Raw genomic sequence first — 24,510 nt, forward strand, 5'->3', positions numbered from 1 at the left:
CATGCAGTAAAGTTCCTTATATTTCTGGTTAGGCATCTCAGGTAGATAAAAGACTAAATAAGTCTTCCTAGAACTTCACCTGTCAGTCCTAAGCAGTCTCATTAGTTCTTCTTTAACCTTTAACCTACAAAACTATACAGAAAAGCTACATTATGTTCTGCAAAATGGCAAGTTACATAAGATGCAAATGAAAGAACAGTGCTCCTTAATTAGGTGTGCTTATCTAAATAATTTGTTTAGAGATAAATACATGGATATTTGAGAACCTTTGGAAAAAAATGGCCACATTGAAGGCCATTTATTTCTTTGAGAATTATTCAGAAGACTTCTACTGACTTCTTTGTAAATCAAATAGTATCTGTAATGAGATGACCTATAGGTTTAAAAACACTTAATTTTGCTTCACTTAGCCATTCCATCTTTAGGAACAGTCCTACAATTGTTTCTTTCTTAATTATTGGGGTATTATTTTGATGTGAATAGATACTTAAAGCTGTAGTGATTAAGATATGTAATTGAGTCACCAGTACTGGATGGTTTTTAGAGCAAGTTCAGAAGACTGTTGAAGACAGAAATGAGTAAAACCCATTGTGAAAACAGGGGAAAGCCTCTGAGACTTGCAGTATTGCTCTGCCAGCAGACTTTACTACTTGTGTGTTACCCAAGAGCAGATGCCTACCAGTGGGAAGCACTGAGGCAGAAAGTGTTGTATGTGATGTGAGAAGAGTCATTTTGATAATTTGGTGTTCTTGAGCACCTAGAGAGAGATGAAAATTAAGTAGCTGTGACTTAACAAGTGCTACTCGCCATGCTAGATGAAATATATGTATGAAATTATTTGCAATATATACATAACGCTTTTTATGTGTTCCTATGTTCATTTAAAATATACACAAATGCCTGTATGGACCAGTATTATTGAACAGCGATCTTCAACTAATAGGTGTACACAAGCAGATATTATGACATTTTTCTGGTTTTCTTTTTTATTTGGAGAGCAACATCTGAGTGGTCCAAATCCTTTCTAGTAGGTAAAAATAGATTGAAAATAAAAGTAATTTAGACCATTAAAAAAAAAATTAAAGTAACTGTTATCTACCATAATTATTTAACATTTAAAAATAAAAACAAGCAAACAACAAAAACCACACACTCAAAAAAAAACCCCACAAACCAAAACAATAAATAAATAAAATTAAGAGTTTCTGGAGGCAGAAAGATTAAAGCAGGAAAAAGTAGGCCACAAATATTACTGAAAAGTATTGCCACAATAGAAAAAGAAATAATTTTACAGTTTAAAATTTATTTCTAAACTTTAAATCAAATCCTGTTGTCAGGCAAATTGAAAATTTTGAAGGATGAATGTGAAAATCTTATTACAATGTAGAAAATAATTTCTTTTCAAATTTCTAAGAGGTGTTATTTTCTATCTAAGATGGAAATGTCATTTTTCTGTGTTTTCAGCACTGAACCAACCTTCATTATTATTATACAGTTTATATGTTATTAGAAAAAATATTGTGAATGTTAGGATATATTTTATCTTTTCACCATTAGTTTTGCTGGCTTATTTACAGAAGTTTAAGTGATAATGTGACAGAATGCTTGGCAGATACATCCTTCCATATTTACATTCTGGAGATAAAATTCTCTCCTTGTTCAAAGGTACGGATGTATAGAGCTCATACTGGTTTTCATCTGTGTATTTCATTAAGCATGACAGTAGTGTAATCTCCTTTCTTCTTCTTCCAGTAGAAATCTATTGTTAGATTCAATCCAAATCCAAAAGCAGTACCTTTTTGGGTTTGAAGGAAAGGTTTTCAGAGCTACTAGTGTTAGGGTTTTGTATAACATATCCCAAACCACGTCGATTTCTTAGTCCTTTTCTGTGTGACTAGAAAACTCAAATGCAGAAAAGAGAAAACTGAAATGGGAAGTAATTAACTGTGACTCAAAGAGCATTTAAAATCTGTTGTTACTTTAACTGATAATGTGTAACCTGAATGAACTGATAGCAGAGTAAATACATTAGTAGTATTTAAATACACTACTTGTCCTATGCACATACTACAGATTTTGCTGCCAAATAAATATTCTGTGAAAGATATTTTTATACCTTAATTTCTGCTCTCAAATAACATCTATTCATCTACAATTCTCATATAAATTTGTAGTATTATTAAGGGCTAGAGACAAATAAAAAGATGGTTTAATTCCCCTCTCCTCAGCAAAATATAGTCACATATTGTTTCATATGAATGTGACATCTTATGAAGGGCCAATGGAAAAAAAAATTGGCATTATTTCCCAAGGCAGTGTTCAGGATTTCATGAAAATTTCAGTTGAGACAGTACATAACACTTCTCAAGTATAGCTTGAATACCAGTTAATATATTTTTGCAAGAGCCATGTTAGCATACTAAGTAAATAATATTTTCTTTTTCTCATATATGTGGAAATTGAGGTACAGCAAGGTTAAATGGAATGTATAATGCATAATCAAAACATTTAAGTTGAGTTGTTGCAACATATTTCCAAACATTTCTTTGATGCTCCAGAGGAAATATTTGTAAATGGAAACGCCTCTTGTTACTGAGTCTTCTTTATATGATAGTCACTACCCTCAACTCTAAAAGATCTCCAGGGAAAAAGATTAATTAGATTTCAATTACGCTACAGAAAAATATGCTTTACACACTTAGAATCTGAAAAGCATTGTGGTATTTCTCTAATGTGTTTAAAAATTCAAAAATATTTTTAAAAGCCACTTAAAAAGTCGAGCCAAACTCAGACTAATGGATCATATGTCATCCTTGAAAGTGATGTATTCTCTCTTCTTCCAGGTCTTCCTCTATGACATTACAGAGATATTGTCTGAATTTTTTGTGAATCATTATTGAAATTTTTCTAGGAGATTAATCAAACCAGCGGGTCAATGTAGAGGATTATTGCTGCAGATTTATATGTCTTTTTTAAAAGAAACAAACTTCCAAAGCTGAAACATTAGGAAATCACCCTCGATTATTCTTTGTTCTATATATAAAATTTCTAGTTTGTTCCAACATTTTATTAACACATTTTCTCACAAACTTCTGACATTTCAGTCTTTTTCTAATAAGAATAGTTGAGTAGCATAGCACTGTGATTACTTTGGTGTGGGGATTTATTCCATTTATCACTGAAGAATGCACCCAGAGTGTGCATTATAGACTTAGCATCTATATTTTAGTCTGATCTTTTTCAAAATTCTGCAGCAGGCCTGGCTGATCTTCTTGTTCCCCAAACAAGCCTCTTTATTTATCTGTTCTTGTTGTGGCTTGAAACTCTTCTTCTTGGACAAGTTCATGTCTGTATCATTCACCTTACCCAAGGGCTCACATCAAGCTTTTCCTGTTCATCTGACTATGCCTGACATTATTGAAATCTTAAATTATCGTTCAAATGACGGTGCTGAGGCTCAAAACCTTTCAATCTCTTAGAGGGATCAACACACTGGTATGTGCATAGACATTGAGCGTTTTTGATTTAAGTAGGACTGTAATCTCTGCAGATAATGAGAGCCTAGATCACAAGATGTTAGACAAGAATTTTGTTCTGTCATAGAGACATTCGTTATGTCTTTATTAAATCATAAACTTGTTTACTTTAATAGTCAGCAGTAAATGTCTTATTCATTTCCAAACAGTACAATATCATTGACAGAGCAACTTTAATCATTAAGAGAAATAATGCATTCCCTTTTTCTAAAAAGGCTGTGTTAAATTTTGTTATCAATAACATCATCCCAAAAGGGGGTGAGTAATCTAAACGCCAACTGAAATAAGTTACTAAAAGATTCCCTGGAACAGTTGTGTAAAATAAACAGTCCCTGAAAGAGAAGCAGGGTGATGTGAACATTTGGGACCTTTTGGTTATGCGTTACCTGGTATACCTAGTATAGAGGTCAACCAATTTAAATAGAGCTTTATGAAGGCTCTCTAAGAGTTTAAAATATACTAAAACTCCTGGAATTGATACACTGTACTTCACGGCTGGCAGCACTGAAGTCATTTGCAGAACATTGCAGCTCCTTCAATTTTACAAAAATATGAGAGAGAGAATAGAATAGAATAGAATAGAATAGAATAGAATAGAATAGAATAGAATAGAATAGAATAGAATAGAATAGAATAGAATAGAATAGAATATTTCATTTCAGTTGGAAGGGATCTACAGTTATCACCTTGCTCAGCTGCCTGTCCACTCCAGGCATACGTGAAGTACACTAATTTGTTTGGGTTTTTTTCATTAAAGTGCCCCCACCCTCATCAGTAATAATATCCAGCTAAGACTGGTGCTATTCTTAAATAGTACTGGATGTTTCTGTTTTCTTAGCACAGAGAACTATCTATTTTTATTACAGTGATTTGGAAATTTGCTATTAATTGCTAGGAGAGCTCACCTTTGTGTTCTTGTTAAACTCTGTAACATTGCTCCCTCCAGGAAATGTAGTTTACCCCTTCTACCCCGGAGTGTACAATACCTCACTGCCTGAATACCTTCCAAATATCAAATCCCAGATTGCATGGTGGCTAGTTGACTCTTAATTGCTGGAAATTTTTCTGGATCTTCTGTAGAATTTCAGCATGTGTGAGTCGTGTACAAAATTAGGATGATAAAAAAGCATTCTTTTATGAAGTTAAATTCCATTATTGGAATACAGTTTTCACAGGCTGACTATATGTACCCTTTAGGTGAAGGTCAGCCTTGGTAGCCAGCCTGCAAGCTCTGCTGCCCTGCACCAGTGGGGTTATCCACCTACTTCTCCTGCAAAAGCCATGAACTGAGAACTGGTTCTTCTTTTTGTCATCTGGAGACAGGCAGATCAAAATAACACAAGTTTTATCTACTTTTGTATAACTTTTTTAACTTTTATAAATTTTTAGCCATCATGTCTATACTTGTTATATCCTGTCTGCTCCAAATTACCAGTTCCCTTTTCTTATCACTCAGGCCTCTTAAGGTACTTTTATGAGTGAGCCTGCAAAATTTAACTGAATTTATGCAATGCAAAAAAGACATGACAACAAAATAGAACTTATTGTGAGTCTGTTTATAAAGAGTTATCGCAAAGTTATTATCTGTAACTGCAGAAAATTTTAGAAATTTATTTATACTTGTAAATTTCATATTTTTTAAAAACCTTGCAGCTCCTAAATAAAATCATAGAAAAGTTTCCCTCATTTTAGCCAGAAAACATTTGAGAAAATTGCTTTGGAGTGTCTGTCTATTTTACCATTGCTTTAAGTCCAGAAAAAGCATTCATTTTTGTGTAATTTAGATTTTACCCCAAAGTTTTTGGAGCAGTTCACTGAAATTAAGCCCACACAATAGTATATATTTTGTGGAAATGGGACAGTTCAGAAACTACAGATCAAAAGAAGATATTCTTCCTTATAAGTGAACCTGCCATTTGGATGCTAAGAATGAAAAAGAGGGAAAGACAATTCTGGGGATGATTTTATCCATATCAGGTCGTTGCTACAATATTTTTACTACTTTGTTCAGTTCAGCAGAATCCTTTCCTATCGCAAAAGACCTTCCACAAAACCAAATATCATAAAAATTCTGTGGAAAAAAAAGACAGGTGTTCAGTCCATTTGCTTCAGGTATCTAATTTAAGGTGTATATGTAAGTTAGTCTCACTAAGCTCTCCATAGTCAGTGGAGAGAGGGAGGCTTCTCTAGAAGTTAATTCAAGTGCTCATACTCTATACTGTATGGTGGCACAGCCTGTCTTTTTTATGGCTGCTTGCAGAACTTGGCCTCCAGTTTAGAAACCTAAGGTTAAATGCATAAATTAGAAGTGTGAACACTGAAAAGAGTACTTTGTGACTTAGTTCATATCTATGTTGTAAACTTATATATTTTAGCCTTTTACTTATGCCCAGATAAAGGTAACTGTGTCAATTTAGAGATATTTTGTCATTAATATTTTTGTACAGAAAAAGATGTCATTAGAGAACGTTTTTCAAATACTAGATGCTTTTATATACGGTTCTTTCTACTGTGATAACAAAATAAAAAGCAAACCAAAAAACACTGAGGTATGGCTGATATTTAATAACACAGAAAGTGGAAATAGACATAGTTTTAGAGTCTAATGGAGTTATTATGAGTTTCTTTGACAGATTGCTTTACCCAGCAAGTTTTCTTTGTTTCAGAGGATACTGGCAATTTATGATGAACCAGCCGATGAGAAAATTTTCTTTTAAATGTTCCAGTGAAAAAAACCACCTTTTCCCATGGAAAATTTTTGTCAAAAGTTTATTACAGTCCTGGCTGATCTTTACTTAAAGCATAGTATAGACTATTTACTTAGAGTTTAGAGCATGGTATGGATTATTTGCTTAGAGCATGGTATAGATTATTTTACTTATGCATCCTTAGCAGCTTGTGTTTCTGTCCCTCAGTTCCCCAAGCTGTGCAACATCAGGAATACTACCTTGATAAATTACGGATGGCATGATCATTATGAAAATGGTCATTGACTGATCACCAGTCACAGTTTATTTCATATCAGTGTCCACAATTTGCTGCATGAATCAAAGCTCTTTGGCATGGCACGGTTCTTTCTAAAAAGCTACTTCCAAAGACCATTACAACCCCGTTGGGCATCTTCTGCTGTGCATGAATGGAAACATTGAAAGGCCGAAAGGCCAAAACGCCTCAGGCGGTCCAGCGTAGTCAGAAGATCACTGGGCTATCACATACTCATAGGAAAACTATTGGCAAAACACATTAATTTAAGAACCAGAAAATGTGCCAAATGTGAAGTCTCCCTGGACATAGAGAATATTTTGGTTTTCCGCCATCCATTTAGCAATAAATGATAGTGTATGAATCTAATTTGCTATTAAATTGCAAGTAAATTGTTGCTGAATTGTGATATAATGCTCTTTTATATCTCTCAAACAATTTCTATAACAGGAAATATGATTTGTGCATTTTTGTGGAGATGATGTTGTTTCATTATTTCTTTCCAACATATTTAATAATTGTAGTAATTTTAGGTAAGTGAAGCCCAAGTAAATGACTCCCACTGGTATTATTGCTTACTATTTTTCTAATTCCTAGTTCTTTGTCATTTGCAAAGGATTATCTACATATGAAACAATGCATAAATACCCCATGTAAAGATCTTCTTTTAAATGGGGGTGAGGGGAGCTTAAGGCCTCATTTTCTTCTTATTTGTCACTTGAATTCAGCTGCTGTAGACCCTATCCAGCTGATCTTCAGAATTAGCTTTGGAGAATAACTTTTTTTTTATTCTAAGGAAGAAAATGCTATCTCTTTTTAACAGTTATCAAAATTCTTTTCACTTTAGCAGTCTGTAGTAGAAAAAAGGGTACAAAAGTCCAGAAAATGCAGAGGAGAGAAAGTTTCTACTATATTAGGAGCTTATCCGTCTTCTTTCCCTACAAAGTATTGTTATTTTGTCTTTACTAAAGAAATTTTTTTTCATTCATAGCTTCAGTTTCGGTCTCTATAGCTAACATTTTTAAACAGATTATAGGAAAATTTTATTTAAATTAATTTGTCTTCAAAATTCGTAAATGTAAATGAAGTACAAATTTTAATTGAAATACCTCATTTGTAGAGCTTCTGAGGTTTTAGTTCTTTTCTAAAGAGTTCAGTATAATAGTCCTGTGTAGTTGGAGGATTGCAGATTCTATTCTTCATGTATGATCTCACCTTTTTTTGAACCCTCCTTTGGCTCCCTGACTAACCTGCTATCTGACAGTGGGGAAGAAAGGCAGTGAAACATTTCATTATAATGTTCAGCAACATAAACAGTCATAAGATATCTTGCTCATTATATTAGTTACAGAAAATCTATGATCATCAAAAAATGCATATATTCAATTCCAAGTTTCGCCTTTTTGGAGGTTTCTGACAACATGTGAGAACAAACCTGAGAACAGAGCATGGGGAAAAACTTCTTTTTGGTTTGGATTTGTTTAGATTTTTTTCTGAAACTCAGTTCATTTTCTATGGAGAAGCCCAAAATACCAGTACACCAGGGAAAACTCAGCTGTTGCATTAGATTCACTAGCACAAATTGAATCAGGGAAAAGTGATGCCAATCAAAAAGGAAAATGCTTTAAGAGTTAGGTAAAAACCTTGTTTATTTCAAGGTTGAATTGGACTTTAACTACACTTTAATAATGAGGTTCATAAGGATCTCAAAATGGTTTTTGTCCCTTCCAACTGGTTAGAAAATGTCTCTCCTGCTTCTGGATGAAGAACTGGCTGTTCTAAGCTATACATCTATCATCCCTAAACTGGATTACTGAAACTCACTGATTGGAAGCTTAGGTATAGTCATAGACAGATACAGAAGATATTTGAGCCATTGCATCTGTGCACATAAAGCCCATGCTTACGTCTTCTACTCACTTTCAGTAAACTTCCATGTCAGTCTGAGGCTTTAATGCTCAAAATAATCTTCAAAGCAATTAATGGATTAATTCTTAGCTAAATTATGAGAATTAATTTTGATACATAAAATTCTTGTTGCTCTCCTGCAAAGTAAAATAGATTATTAAATACAAAGGAAAGACAAAAGGTCCAAAGTCAAGGGGATCTGTCTATAGAAAGAGCAAAAATCTGGGTAACAGCAGATGTGTCTGGAGCTCTATGAACATCTTTGAAAAGACATTTCCATCATAAACACAGTTGTGATATCATGACAGCACTTTTCACCTAATAAATCCCTGTCAAAAAGAAAAGAAAGGAAATAAGAAGTCTTCAAGGGGCTGGAGGAAATTCTGGAGGTTTTATGCAATCCACTGAGGACTTGGTTGTCACTATTCATTTCATGTAGAAGGAACTGAAATATTTCAGTAAGGGTAGCTGTCTTTAAAACAGTGACTTACCAATTTTATCACTAATATAGTATCAGTAACAATAAATATTGACTGAGCCTTAAATTATAACCCATTATTCTTCTATGAAAGGGGAAAATGTTATTTAGAGATTATGAAGGGCATGTCATTTACAAAGTAAGCAATAACAGGTTTTTCCCAAAGCAAAAAGTGTGTATAATCATACCATTGAATGCATCCCCTTTAATTTGCATATACCTTTCTCAGGACCAATAGCATATTAATAACTCTCATTAAAAAAATAAAGGCCAAAGAAGAAAGAAGGAAAAGAAAGAAGTGCCTAATCACCTATGGAGGAGACAAAAATTTGGCTACTGGCACAGTGGTTTTGGCTTCATGAACACAACAAGCAAAGGAAACAAAGAACCTCGTAATTCTTCTTGTAATAAGACTACTGTGACTCAAAAAATATAATTTTTCAGATAAGACTTCACATAAATAGGTGACTGACTGCAAGAGTTTTACCTTCCTATTCTATGCTGTTGATCTCCTAGACAAGTACAGCCCAACTTTGCTGAGTCAAAATCCCATCCCCTTACATTGTGTGGTCTGGTGCAGACATCTTATAGGACAGTTTTGTGAAAAACGTGAATTTTGTCACATAATGAGAAATTAAATGTAAGATAGTTGTGAAAAACACATGGTCCTCTTGTTGCCTGTTGTTAGAAGACCTCACTAAGTAAGATGCCCAAGAATGGGTTGTGGATCAGACTGTTCTGGCATGTCAGATGGAATATGCAGAAAATATGAGACAGGAACTCCTCTCCTACAGAGCTTGTTCTAGTGCTTTGAGTGAGCCAAAGAAGTGAACTGAATGAAAAATGAACATTTTTAATAATTAAATATGCCTATTTAAGTCTTGCTAGAGATCTTTATTTGACCTGCATGAAATGTGAATCAGGTCTTGAAAAATGAAATTCACCTGGAAGTAACCAGTGGTTTCCTGCATTTTGGCCAGTCTCCATCAAGCTACTGCACTGTAATTGTATATTCAGCCTTGTATTCTGACTAGACCCAGGAAAAATTTTTCATTCATGCAGTCCAGGGGTAATCATAGATAAATGATTCAAGCAAAGACTATATAGAGATTTTTAGGCATAGTATCATAAAGAAGAAAAGTATCATTAATCTTGCAAACCAAGCATGCAAAAGTAGTGAAAATTAAGAAAGATCATTATAAATACCCTTCTTTGAGGGCCTCCAATATGCCTGGAATGAGAAGATGTGCCAAAGTGCACCTGAGGCACCCCTACTGAAATGGATATTCAGTCCATGGAACTAATCTACCACTAGTTCTGAGAACTACCTCTTTCATGAAATGCCTAATGCAGACATTAGGACGTGAGCACCGTTTGACTTCACAGTTTTCCTTCTGTTGGGCTGTTTTAATTGCTGGTGATACACAGAGGTTTTGACAACAGCTGAAGCAATACCTCTGTAATATACAATACAGTAGTAGATTTCTTTGGCTGCTGTGAAGTGCTTCCTACATCAGCGAGCACAACACTACATCCCTGTATCAAATTTCTGCCATGTGGTTTTCATCCATCACACATTCCAAAACAAACATTAGGAAAAATGTCTAGAAGAGTGTGTGAGTCAAGCAATGCACAGAATGTTCAACACGAATAGGAAGCATAATACTCCCTATCCAAGAGAAGAGTCGTTTTGTAAAATTGCTATAGCCTAAAGCATGGCACCATGAAGTAGAATTTCTTTCTTTTCTTTTTTTGTTAATCCAGATGTTTCACCAGTACTGTGTTTCTACTGCCACCTGTGAATTCTGAAGCTATCACAGAAATTAGTCATCTGTGCAATGTAACAGTGTCTGATGTTATCAGAATGGGAATGAAAAATCTTCCATTGACTTTGGAGCCTTTGCAATGTCACCCACATTGCTCCTCTACCAAAGTAAATAGCAGAAGTGAAACAATATAAGAAATTAAATTCTAAAAAAAGAATAGCTGGAGTGATGAACATGCACCCAGAAATCAAATAAGTAGTGTGTACTAGTTATAATATATACTACATATCATAGCAATTACCAGCATCAATAGATACTACATATTATGTGATAACCATTTAGTAGTACATATATTTAGATTTTTATAATACATAGACATACTGTGACTTTCTTATGCAAGTTCTGTAACATCACAAACCAGACACCAACTAAATAAATTATAGGTAGCTAGAGACAGAAGTAAATTCAAGAATATTATAGAGGTTTACAAACCTTGATATTTGTCAGAGAATTCCGTTTTGTAAAATAGTAGAGTTGATGGAATTGAACAGATGGTACAGCATACATACCTTAAACTCCATGAAATAATTACCAAATGAGATGTTATAGCATGTGTTTATGTGTTAAAAGAGGAACCAGCCACCAGAAGTCAGGCTGTAGCATTCTGCCCTCAAAGGACGTTGTATGTTACATAGGTATTTGCAGGTACTTGCATGGATTTACAGTTGATACAGCTATCTGAATTTCACCTGGTTGCTTACGAGCAATCAGTCAAAACCAGCCCTGTCACCCACTTAGCTGTGTGATTAGCAACAGCAACAACAACAGCCAGTCTCAAATTTCAGGAGTAATAAACAGCAACTCAAACTCCCACACAGAAAATTGGGGAAATTAAAACAGTCTTTCTGTTGCTCAGTCAGCTAATTTTCTCTCCTTGCATATATGAATCAGATGTCTTAGCCAAGAGTACTTTATTGAAAGGAGAAACAAAAAGAGCAGCAGGGAAACATACAATATCTAATTACTCTGTCCCCACCAAGGAACTGTAACTGGTAACTCTTCTATTTGGTTTCTTGGTGAAGCAAGTGCTAGGCCAGCTGGCTGCTTCCTGCCTCCTGCAGTAAAACCTCTCTTGCACTTTGCGATTCTCAGGTTTCATGGCTTGGTCCCCTATCTAGCTGCACTGTTTTAGCTTGCTAACAGATTCTGTTAATTCATTTTTGCTCTTAAAAAAAAATAAAGAAAGAAAGAAACAAAATAAACATGAGGATCAACACACATTCCCCACCACTCACTCACAGGGGACTTGCAGAACAGACTCTCTTGTCCATCCTTTTCACTATGCTTTTCACCATATCCTTTGCCTTTGACCTTTCAAAGTTGCAGGCACACTAGGCTTAGTTGTTCTAGACTTAGTTGTTCAAGACTTTCACACACTGTTGCAGGACAAAAATAGCTGCTTTTATTGTTCTGCCTAAAAAGTATGGTAGTTGAAATATGCTATTCAGTTTACATTAGGATAGTAAAGCAACTTAAGATATATATGTGAAACTTTATGGTTATGCTGCTCATCAAAATACATTTCCAGTCTACATAACCAAATAAAAATTAATGTTTACTGCTCAAATATGAACATTAAACCACGTAAGAATCATTAGACTGAATTCTTAGTAACTCAAAATACATTCCTGGTATTTTGAAAGCAGAAAGTATGTGGCAAATTTTGTCCCTTTTACAAAATATTCAGAGCAAGTCTGGCAGCCTGTTCAGAGGAAGCAATATTTGCTGCCACTTCATGTTGTAGCATAGCCTTTTCTCATTGCATACCATTTTTAAATTGCAGACTCATGCAGCCCTCTATTTTTTTTAAGAGGGTGAATATATGCATAATTACAGTATACTTTGCTCAACATGCAAAATTTGAACAATGACCTAGAGTATATTGGAAGGCCTTTTAAGCAAAGTGACTTTTCGAAACAAAAAATCTTCATGTAACTATTAAAATATAGTCTGAAAGTTTCAGCTCACTATTTAAAAGGTAATGTCTGTGATTGATTTGGGCATGATGCCACTGCTTAATTTACTTTGGCTTGATTTTTTTTTACCTTTCTTTTGGTTGTTCTGGCAAAAGAAAGTATTTAACAGAGCACTTATCCCCTTGTAAGGGTAAAATAAACTGAATTCTCAGGAATGCATTTTTAGTCTGTTTCAGAAAGTGATGCATGACTATATTGCATTTCTTCAGCCACTGATAATGAGAAACAGGCAATTCAACGGCAAATGCAACTGAGGGATTTGCAGTAGCAGGAGGTTTATGAAACATATGATTGTAAATGGACACTCAGATAATGTAGTTTACAGGACGATAACTGTATTCATTTAGCTTGTTAATATTTTAGTATTCTATCAGGCTTCTAAGGTTTTCAGTATTTTATAAGGTTTGCAGATGCAAGGGTCCCACAAATTTTCATGTAAAATTCATAATATGATTTCTATGCTGCTGCAATGCCTTCTAGTCTTTTTATCAGAAAACTTTAGTTAGACATTTACAAAGGAGCCTTTTTGTTTTCACATAATTTTCAGGTTGTCATGCTAGGCATTATGTATGTATGAATGTCTTTGCTTTTCAGCTAACATCATAGATTTAAATAACATTTGGGTATTCATTTGCCTATGACTTACTCTATAAAATATATACTCTTAGATACAAACAAAACATATTTTGAACAGTGTCATTAGTATTCACTTGCCCTTAGTTGCATACTTAAAGTTTTTAACATTAATAAACATTCCATTCAGAAGACTGTGAGATAAAGTACCTACTAAATATATCACAAATATCATTGTTGTCATTTGTGATTGTCAGATTTGGACTTCCCAGTGTAAAAAGCACTTGATAATGTAACACATTTTTTCAGAGTATATTGTAAACCAAGCCTTGCTAATACTATTGTGATCATATGTGTCAAATAAAACCTTTTCCACCCTCCAAGAATAATAGTTTAATAGTCTTTAGAGCCATGTAATTTTGTCCAGAGCTATTAGTGGCACTTTATGTCATATAGTCATCAAATGCATTTCTGTGAAAGAGAAAAGAATAAATATTTCATGGCTACAGCTTTTGAAGAACACTGTCTTTCAATCTTGGGCTAGTCTTTCAACATATGTGCCAATCAGAAATCTTTAGCAGATGCAAAATGCATCTTGTCTCCTTGTCAGTGAAGAATGTAAAGATCGCAGGATGTATCTGAAATATTCATCACATAGGCAGAAATCTGAGCATTGTAAGGAACTGCTGAGCCCTGTAATCACAATTTATCTGTTTGCTCTTACCTCCTCATCATTGGCCCTAAAATAGTGGAGTGTGGCTAGTTAATGATATTTTCGTTACGTAATATATCTTGACAATCAGTTATAGTATTAAACATTGTGATCTACATCTTTTATCTTATTACTTCCTTCATTTTGGACACAATATGGAGTGAAATCGCGCCTACATTACTTTCTACTTACAAGCTTTTAAGGTTATTTTAACTCATAATTAATTTTTGCTAAATAACTGTCTGCTTCCCATGTGTTTCTGCAAGAAGAATATTGCTGATGTCTATTCCATTCAGGTCTTCATTCATGGGCTAAAGTAGGATTGCTGAAAACTGTTAGAGTAGATGGTGCATGGTCTCTTCCTGTTACTCCACCTTTCAGCCAAATCCAAGGCTGATATAATCAACCGTAACTCCGGTGTAGTTGCCTCAAGTCATATCAAATCTACTTTTGGCTTGTTACCATGTGAGAGGGTTTATGTGCACCATGCCCTTTGAATGAACCTGTGACCTGCTGCTGCAGTCTGGGCTAGCCACTCCATCACTGGGCACTGCTGGAAGCTATTAAATCTTATGTTGCTTTATCTCAGTTAAATGTGGTTAAGTGAAAGGACATTATTTTAACTGGATGCTGTGTCAATCGAATTTCATAAAGCAACATTTCACAGCATTTCAGCTCTAACACCACTCTGAAAAGTTGGGAAAATTGAAGTTTTAGAAAGAATTAAACCTTTGATTAAATGCATTAGTTTTTCAAAGAGAAAAGAAAGATTGGATTCTCTTCCGTACTCCAAGTTCTACACTTTAAATGGTATTTTTAATGTCTTTTTTAAGGTCTACCCACATTCTTTAAAGTATGAAATTTCTTCATAGAGGTGAAAGCAATGCATTTTTAACAAAAACATCATTCACTCATTATATTAGTGATTTATCATTATTGATACAATTACATAGGAACATCAAAATTTGAAAATAAATGTAGAAAGAATGCTGAAACATGTTTATTTAATGAAAACTAACCATCATTCTATGAGAAAATTATGTACACGTGGACAAATTTCTAAATCTACATTTTTCCTAAATGAAGATTTATTAACTAAAGTCAGTAAAGTTTCTCACATTTTTCTAGCACCTGAAAGCAAGAAAACATAGAGGTACAAAAGTATTTCATGAGCATGGCAAAGACAGGTCTTAAGCTTGTTTCACAGCTTATCCATTGGTCTGCAGGTAACATGAGAATCTGAACATACTCTGCCTGATTATTTCTGAACTTTCAGAGAGCATTTTAAAACTAGTCATTATTTCATGTCATTGAGAATTGGAAAATCTGAAATACTTGATTCAAAATGCTCATGCAGTGATGCAAATGGGAAGAAGAAAAGGCATTTTCTTCATGGAAGATATGAATTCTGCCAGCTAGGAAAGAAGGGACTTGAAAAACAGTAAGAAGAAATAACTGCCTGGAAAGGTGCAGTACAGAAAGACTGAGGTGCAGAGGCTCATTATGAGGAGTCTTGGCACGATCAGAAAGGTACCAAAAGTTATATTAAATATCTAGACTGTATGTATTAAAGCAGACAAAATCTGGGTGTAGAGAAATCTGGGATCTAAGGAAGAGATGTTTATTTGAAGTGGATTTTGCTGATTACAGAATATATTAATTTAAATTGGAGTTTAAAGAAGCTGACTCTGAAAGAAAGCGTGTGTGGAAGGAGCAATTTTCTGCAAGGGCTTTGACAGAAAAAGATTTTCCTTTGGGGCAAGTGTGAATTTCTATTGTGGCAGGAGAAAGCGCCAGAAAGGCGCAGAATACTGAGTAATCAGGGGGTAAAAGTCACTCTGAGACAAGGAGTTGAAGCATATCTGTAATTCATTACACACCCTGCATCAGTATCCTCAGTTGGTCCCCTCTCCCTGCACAAGCCTTCCCCCTCGCTGCATTCAAAAGCCTCTCATAAATCCCTCAGCTGCCAGCACATATCATAGGCAGTAGATTTCTGTGCCATTCAGTTTCATTGGGCATAATGCCCAGCCTGCTGAAGCAACTCTCTGTGCTAACTTATAGCAATTTATGGCTTTACTGCTTTCCTGCTATGATAATTTTCCTTCCTGATATTTGAAAACCCAGAACAGCCATTTGTGACTGTAACCCTAATATGCCATCAAACAAACAAACAAAAAAAAAATTTAAAATTAAAAAAAAACAAACCTGTGCTCGGCTAACTGAAGCAACATGGTGTAACTAATTTATTGGAAATGCATTAGTATATATGTTGAATTTAAATGAGGTGAATAGCTTTGCTAATATCTGGTTCTTCAAGATCTAAAACTTTTTTAAACACTGCATCTGTTGAACCCAATGAATAAGAGATTAGAGTTCGTTTGTTAGGAATTAAAAAGCAATACTTATGAAGCTCTCCTACTTCATGGGAAATAGGAAAGACATTTAAAAGATAACTGAGCTTTGCTAACGCTACACGTGTTATGTTTTGTGCTTATAAAAAAGGCTCAGACAATCCCTTTAGTGTTTCATTTCTAGTCCATGAATGCCTGAGTGCACAGTTTTCTAATACAAGTGAACAATGTTAAAGTGATTCAGTATTTTCCTTACTGATTTAACAAGGAGTCACACTAATCAGCAGTTCATTATATCTTTCAACACCAGAAAAAATAACTATTTTCTTTCTATTTTGATTTAAGAGAAGTGGTTCCCGATTTCTGCATATTGCTCTTAATCTCTTAGTCACTTTTCCTTCCAGTTGTTTTAGCTTGGCTGTCTAATGAAATTAAATTCATCTTCATGCATTCTGTTCGTCCATCCATCTGTCAGTCTAGGCTCAAAGCAGGAGATTGTCCCTTGCACTTAGCAGTGTTCACACATGGGAGTACTTCAGTGAGTCTAATGCACTGTAAACTTACACTTTAGTAAAGGTAAGCTCCCCCTGTGGACAGTCCTGGTCTCTGTTCTGCCTCTGGGAGCCTTCAGATCACTGAAGGTTTTCTCAAACGTAGAACTGACTGACTTCTACAGAAGTAAACTCATACATATCCTATAAATCCATATAACCCTTTTGATTTCAGGATATTAAGAATTAATCCATTTTATTTTCTGTTTAAATGAAAAGAAAAAAAATGTAAGAAGTAGTGCAGGCAGCCTAAAATACTATTTTAGTCATTTCACTTAATGTGAAACTTTACTTGTTTAAAAAATTGACATTTCTTTAGGCCAGCCAAAATAAAGGTTTACTATTAGGTCTGTACAGACTGAATTTTTCTTCTTCCAAATTCATACTCATGTCAGCTATTCTGTCCACACTGAATTAGACCCCATGATACTGTCTGAGTAAAATCACCTTTTCTTCAGCTACAAAAGGAGTATTGAAATATCTTATATGTGTAGTATAATTACTGGGAAACAAATTGTGAAATATTTTTTTTTGTAGGTTCATTGGAAGAACAAAAGCTAATTAGATTTGGTTGGACTCTATGAATGAAAAACTCAAAAATAAAGTGTTTTATCAATTTTCTAATTCTTAAAGATTCACAGTGTTTCACAGTAAATTACTTAAACCATATTAAGTATCTATTTTATTAATCAAAGAAAGGTAAGGTTAAAAGGGACCTTAGTAGGTCATCTAGTCCATCCCTGTTGTCCCAAGCAGAATCAGGAATAGCCTTATCACTCTTGACTTAGGACTTCATAGCTGACCTCCAATACTTCAAACTGCAAAATCTTCCTATGCGGTCAGTTCCTAATCCTTTCCAAAAGAATTTGTTTTTTCTTTATGCTGGAACAAAACCTTTCTTACTGCAGTTTAACTGCATTATCTCTGCTTGTATTCATCATACAAAATGAAGAATAGGGTTTCTTTTCTCCTGTGTGCAACAGCTTTTTCTATTTATAAAACACCTCTTCAGTCTCTCTCCCTACTTTTTTTTTTGGGGGGGAGGGAGGGGTGAGGCTGGTTAAATAATCCCAATCTTTTCAGTCTTTTCTCATTGATATGTTTTCCAGACCAGCCTCTGTATTCTGAAATATTTCCAAACAGATCCCTTTTCTTCATGTATGGCACTCAAGTCTGAACACACAATCTTGCTTCAGTCATCACTGATTCTGAAAAGAACATATGGAAAATGCTTGCTATCTTGTCGGTTGTACTATTGTTCATATATCCCACTTCTCTCATTTGCCTTTTTACAGTGTAAGGTTGTTGACATATTCATTGCTAACTCATCACTTTCCACTTTAGACCTGAGACCTTTCTCTGAATAATTGCTACCTAATTAGTTAATCCCCTTCCCTACTTGTGCAGTTGGATATATCTGCCTGTATGTAATACCTTTGACCTGTCCCTGTTGCAAAGTCTTCCTTTCTTTCGCAGACCACTATTAAATATATGAGACACATAACTGAATTTTAATCCCACTCCCCAAGATATTTATAATTTCTCCAGATTTGAGGCATATGCAAATTTAATAAGCAATCCTTCTTTTTAGTTTTGAATGGTATTGGATTTAGGAGAGAAAGAGTGAAATTAAGTAGACCAGACTATACTTTTTTTCCCTTTTAAAAATAACAATCCCTTTACTCTTTTTCAGTCTTCCAGCATGTCATCTGTCTTCCATAATTTTTCAAAGACCACTAAGCCTTCTGAGTCTATTTTAATTGGTTGAGTCCCTTAAGATGAATGAAGTATATCAGTATGGATGATCTGAGAATATCTATGTTATTTAAGCACTATATAACCTTTCCTCTTCCTTTTACAGGAGATCTTATCCCTTTTTGTTGGTATGAAGTGTGTCATCTTGCAGTTGATCTTTTCATGAAGACTAATGCAAAAGGGGTATTAAATTGTTTTTTACTATATTGCAAATCTATAGATGACTCTCTCTGTTGAGCAGCAAACCAACATTTTCCTTAGGTTTGCTTTAAATAAATGTAAATTCCTAATAAGTAGTTTGCCAGACTAAGCAAGAGCTGTCAAACTATATACAAACACAGAACAGGAAGAAATCTTCTGAGTTACCAACTCCAGGCAACCACAGTCAATGGCATCTTTTAGTAATTTCATGTAGCCATCCAAGTGGTATCTGAATGTCATTAGATTACTTGCTCCCACTCTTCTTGTTGAAAGCCTGATGGTGCTGGTAGTCAGAACCTTCTTCTAAGTTTCAGTCAAAAATTTGCCTCAAAATTACACCGTACTCATGGCTCATAACTGTCCTATGCTTGATTCATTCATCAAAAATTTCTTTTTCTGAGGCTGCCAGGTTATGGCAGAAATTTTTGTTCTACTATCTAAGTACATTTATCCCAGAACTTTTGCTTTAAAGGCACTCTAGCCTGCAGTATTAAAGGTGAATATTCTTTGCCATTGTAGGCAAAGTTTAACTTTTAATAGTAGATCAATTATTAGCAAATGAAATAACATAACTTTTTGAACTAACTTGATTATTTCTCATGTGGTTTTCAGAAATACAGATCTCCTTTATACAGCCTTTTGTGTGCCAAACTTTTAGCTGGCTTTCATTAGTGATATGCTTTTTAAAATCATAGTTTACACTGATTTTTAATCTAACCGGAAAAGTATGTTGGCCAAAAAATACAATTACTTCTAATGTAGGATGTTCAGACCTAGTTTATTGACAGGATTTCATACTCTGGAGTCACACTGAAGATCAAGTTGAGCACTAAAAGAAGCCTACTACTGCTAACAGAGCACTTCGTGATTGTATCAAGAGCTTCAAATTTTCTCAAATTAGTAGACCTGAGCATCTCAGTAAAGAACAGAAGAGAACACTTTTGCAAAAACATTTTAAAAAGTATGCTTCAGTCATGAAAATGAGGTTCAAGCTGACATGCAGGGTTTCTTAGCAAAGAAATGGCTAAATGATACTATTATCTGCAGTAAAATTAAATTGACCTGTGCTACCAATTTGTTCACTGCTGGAGTGAAACAGCATTATTTGTTCTAATATTTTCTTTTAACAACTAAGAAGTCATTTACAAAATAGTACTCTTTCCCAGGATATGGGTTGCTACAAATTGGAGTGCAGAAACACACAGGATAGAAGGATAGAAATAACAAGCCTCTCGAAGGATCTTTTTCTGAGATATTTTGAGAACTGTGCAATTAAACACATACTCAAAGTTCTTTTACTTCCACATTCTCAGCTCTTTCTACCCTGTGACTGCTGTGTGTTAGGAAGGTTGTCCGTCCAACGTCCTTCCCCTGCTCTGTTCAGGCACACTAGTCTGTGGTGGAGGGGCAGAATACTGCCTTGAACTGGAGGCAGATGCTTGCCATGGGGATAGCAAAGAGTTTCCAGGCTTTTTAAGAGGCCCTAGGGAACTCCGGGAGATGCTTTCGGTGACATTTTTTTCCTGTTCAAGAGCTGGCAAATTATGTTACCTTCTGAGGAGGAAGGGCCAAAGATAGGCTTTTGCTTTTCTGTTTAGGCAGCAGAAAAGCAAAAGAAATGAAATTGCAGCTGACTCTTAAGATTGTGGAGAAGCCTCCTTTACTATTTTTCAGGTTATTATATCTGCAAGTGGAACCATAAATCTAACTGAAATAATTCCAGATGAAAGCAAAATTAATAGATTAATGTGAAAATCTAGAGACCCTTCTTACTTCTCATTTTTTAAATCAGATGGTCTAGAGTTCCACTCAGCTTCAGCGCAGTGCATATGCACTGTGCCAATAAAACTTCAAGTGGTAATTTGTAAAAGCCACTTGCTATAAAAGAAATGCTGTGCATGAATGAACAACGTTTATAAAAGTGTAGTAACTCAGCCAAGTAAAAACAGATTTACAATACAAAAAGTAAGGAACATGTCTAAATATGCACCAAATTATGGATTTCTTTTATTCTTACCGAGTAGAAATTTAGAACTAACAAAATACTGACACCAGCTTTCTAGGTATAACAAAAATGCATTTCTCCCCTCATTCATGTGTCCTTAAAAATATTCCAGTTAAATAAGACAATACTGCTTTTTTGGAAGAAAAAAAAAAATTATGTTTTGAATTTCCTAAAGCATTTTTGTTTGACACAACAAAATGTACAAAATTAGTTGTTCAAAACCATCTCAAACATAAACATTATAACTCCCTTCAATTCACTTTTAAAAGGTTAGACATAATTGGAATATTTAAGATTAGCAGTCTTTTGGGTTTTTTCTTGAAATTGAAGTGGTTGTCTCATGTAAATAGGGTTACAGAGGAAGACAAAAGTTAGAAGCCTGACTGCAATATGCTTCTCACCTTTGTCTGAAAATAGACTGTACTCACAAAAAAGCAAATGTGACAATTAACTAATGGTAATATCGATAACAAATGAGCTATCTCCAGTTCTATCTAATAACACTAGTTGCAAATGACTGTTTAAAATTTCTCTTAGTGTGAAAGTGTTTTTTTAAAGCTGCTGTTTTAATAAAGTGCCATTTAATTTTTAATTATTTAGATTTTTCATTAGTAAAATAAGTTCAAAGATACTTCTCAATTCTTAATATTAGTCTGACAATTAAACTGAATAGAAATATAAAGAGTATTTTTAAATTAATAAATCATTAATATTTTACATTTATGCATTTTTCATTTGCTCATTATTATGATGCCCAAAATATTTTGCAAGAAACTTTAAATCCTTTTAAAATTACTTATAAGGAAATACACTTATATTTGCAGAAGTACAGATCTAAGCAAGTATTCTGAGGGAACTTTTACTTAGTTTGCAAATTCTGAGTTTAATTATAAGAAAATATAGACCTTTTGTCCTCTGTTTCTCAGTTACAAACATTTGGTAATTAAATGTTTCTTTTGATAAGTACAAGGGGGGGGGGGAAGAGGATTGGTTAAAACATTTAAGCCTGACTTACTAGTCTGAGCCATGGAGGTTACCTGGAGAAGGTGGTGATGGTTACCTGGAGAAGGTGACGAAGGTACTTCTGGTCAGGTATTTCTGATTCAATCTTTTACTTCCAAGCAATGTGATACAGAATACAATGGATTAAGCTAAACAAGATACCTCTTCTTTCCCAGCTCCAAACCTTTTTTAACCATTCTTCAACTCAAAAACCTTTTTCTGTGTTTTTTTAAAAATCCCTCTGTACTTTCAAAGTGCCCCGTGAGGGACTTTCAACAGCATCTGTGAATGTGAGGCTTCTTCCAGTTCTTTGAAGAAAACTTCATCTCCTGATCAAGAGGTCTATAGCAGATACCAACTACGAGAGCAGACTGTATTGATCTGCGCACTGATCTTCACCCATCAGCTCTCTTCTGACTCCTGACTTATCCCAAGGCAAAACAGCATGTAATTCAGTTGCTCTCCATCACACGGAGGGCAACTCTCCCTCTTTGCCTTCATATCCTTCCCTTCCTAAAGAGCCTTCCTAAGACTTCTCCACTGTAGGACTCGGGTCATGTGAGCCATCTCACCATGTCTTTGTCATCCCAGCAAAGTCATAGCCCTGCAACTGCATATTGACTTCTGATTCTGGTTAGTTCCCTATGCTGCACACAGAAGCGTACCAATTTCCCAGAACAAGCTTGAGCGGTTTCCCAATAAAACTGTTGTGCAGGCATTTATTTCTCTACCCATTGTTCATTGCTGGTTCAAACAGGTATAAAAAGTTCAATGAAGGCAGGCAATTATCCTTAATTTATAATACTACTGAAAGATGTATCTGTCCTCACCTTTCTTTTTTCCAAGATGCATGTTTGAGAGTGAGCATCCAAATTCGTCCTGAAAATTTCCATCCGAAGCTCTGTTTTGTTCTACTTAGGCCAAAACTACACCCAGACATAGGTCTTTTTCATCACAGCTAAACTCTGCTAACTCATGCTATATTAAAATTCAGGAAATAAGTGACAGTAAAATTTCCTCTGAGTGGGTAAGTGTATGTGTAAACTGAAAGTTCACACTACACCACTACAATTTTCCAAATGTGGGATATAGTGTCATTTATATATGTAAAGAAGAGCTTGCACCACATCAAGAGGAGGTTCAGTATATTCCACAGCTGTTGCCCAGCCGATAGGCAACATGTATGAACTCCCAGGTGTTCCAGGAGAGCACGCCATCCTAATCCTTTTTATTCTGCTCTTATGGAATTCAAGGCTTCCACTGCTAGTATCCTTTACAATCCAACACTGACTATCTTCTGACTGAACTTTCTTCCAGAGGAAAGAAGTATCCACTACCAATACTCTGGACATGGATTCTGAGTTAGCTAAAAAAAAAAAAGTAGTGGCTTGTGCTAGGAGGGCTAGCACAAATCAAATATTTGATTTCTTGAAGATCAGTCTGGTCAGTTAGAGATTAGTCTGCAAAAAGCAAAGGCTCAAGCATGGCAAAACAAGAGCTGAAGGGGTAGAAGTGGCTTCAGGGATGAACAGAGCTCAAAGGATTAAATTATTTAAGTCGGAAAAAACTTCATCTTTGAGCTAGTAATTGCTAAACCTATTTTTCAAACTTTACATGTAATAAACCATATATTAAATACCTCTGTTATTTAACTGTTCTGGCAAGCCAGGTAAAGCAATAAGTGTTTCGTGAAAATTTTAGCTATCTTTATCCTTTTATATTTGAGTTTATGATTTTTTGGTTTTAACATTGTTAATACAAGAACTGAAGGCCTCATCAGGAAGAATCTGCTGCATGTAACCCCAAAAGAGAGATAGTACCTGAAGCAATGTCCTTGGACAATTTCTGAATTAAAAAAAAAAAAAAAGAAAAGAAAAAAAAAAAGAACCCATGAAAACACAAACCATCAGCATGAAAACTTTATTTGAAACAACATCTGTTTTCAAGGACTTCCTCAGTCATGCTGTTCCCCTTGCAAGGTAAGCTGATGCATTCTGACTCCCTAGGTTGTGGTACTGCAACATTAGGAAAACTCTTTATGGTGGGCATCTGTTCAGTTGTAGTTCATACACGTGAAATATATTCTAAACTCCAGATATGAACTGATAAATTAATTATTTCTTTACAATTTGACAGGGAATATATTAATTTAATATAGTTGCCGCTATTTTTTGTTGTTGTAACTTGCTCCCAGAGATTCTTACCATGAGAAGTGTAATATTTATATTGATAAATAAGAAGTATTTACTCTTTGGAAAATAGTGAAGAACTTGGTTTTATTTAGATTTACTGAAAGGAGTTAAAACCGGTATGGTTTTTGAACTGTAATTATTACCATAGTTTGTTCACCAAGTGTAAAGTAGTTATGATTGAATCTAAGCACAAAATACTATTAATTATTAAGTACAAGATCTAAAAATTCCAGGGAAGCAGTGGTAGTTTTAAAATGTTGAGGGTATAAACATAACTGGAGGGGGGAGGGGTGGAATTTTGCTACAAAATATGGAATTAAAATGCAGTCCCACTGCCTGCCATAATATGCTCCAGGAGTTCCCTACAGGATTTCCTTCCTATGGCAACTGCTTTAGGCTCACCCTTCCCATGAAGAGCTAAGGTTTCAAATAAAAAGAAAAATTAATTCCCCGTTTTTA

At 34.8% G+C, this 24,510-nt stretch overlaps 1 protein-coding gene across 33 annotated transcripts in view; it reads left to right on the top strand.

The window, feature by feature from the left end:
• Positions 1 to 24,510, top strand: part of TENM3 (teneurin transmembrane protein 3) — a 1,314,794-nt gene that overhangs the window by 770,685 nt on the left and 519,599 nt on the right. Inside the window, exon 10 of one of the 33 annotated variants that reach the window (XM_064652558.1) lies at positions 4,734 to 4,859. The exons of the other annotated variants lie outside the window; for them this stretch is intronic. The gene's annotated coding sequence lies outside the window, so the exon portion shown is untranslated. The remainder of the gene's footprint in view (positions 1 to 4,733; positions 4,860 to 24,510) is intronic. 33 annotated transcript variants of the gene reach the window in all.

The sequence above is a fragment of the Pseudopipra pipra genome, chromosome 4, assembly GCF_036250125.1.
Source record: "Pseudopipra pipra isolate bDixPip1 chromosome 4, bDixPip1.hap1, whole genome shotgun sequence".
NCBI classification, from domain to species: domain Eukaryota; kingdom Metazoa; phylum Chordata; class Aves; order Passeriformes; family Pipridae; genus Pseudopipra; species Pseudopipra pipra.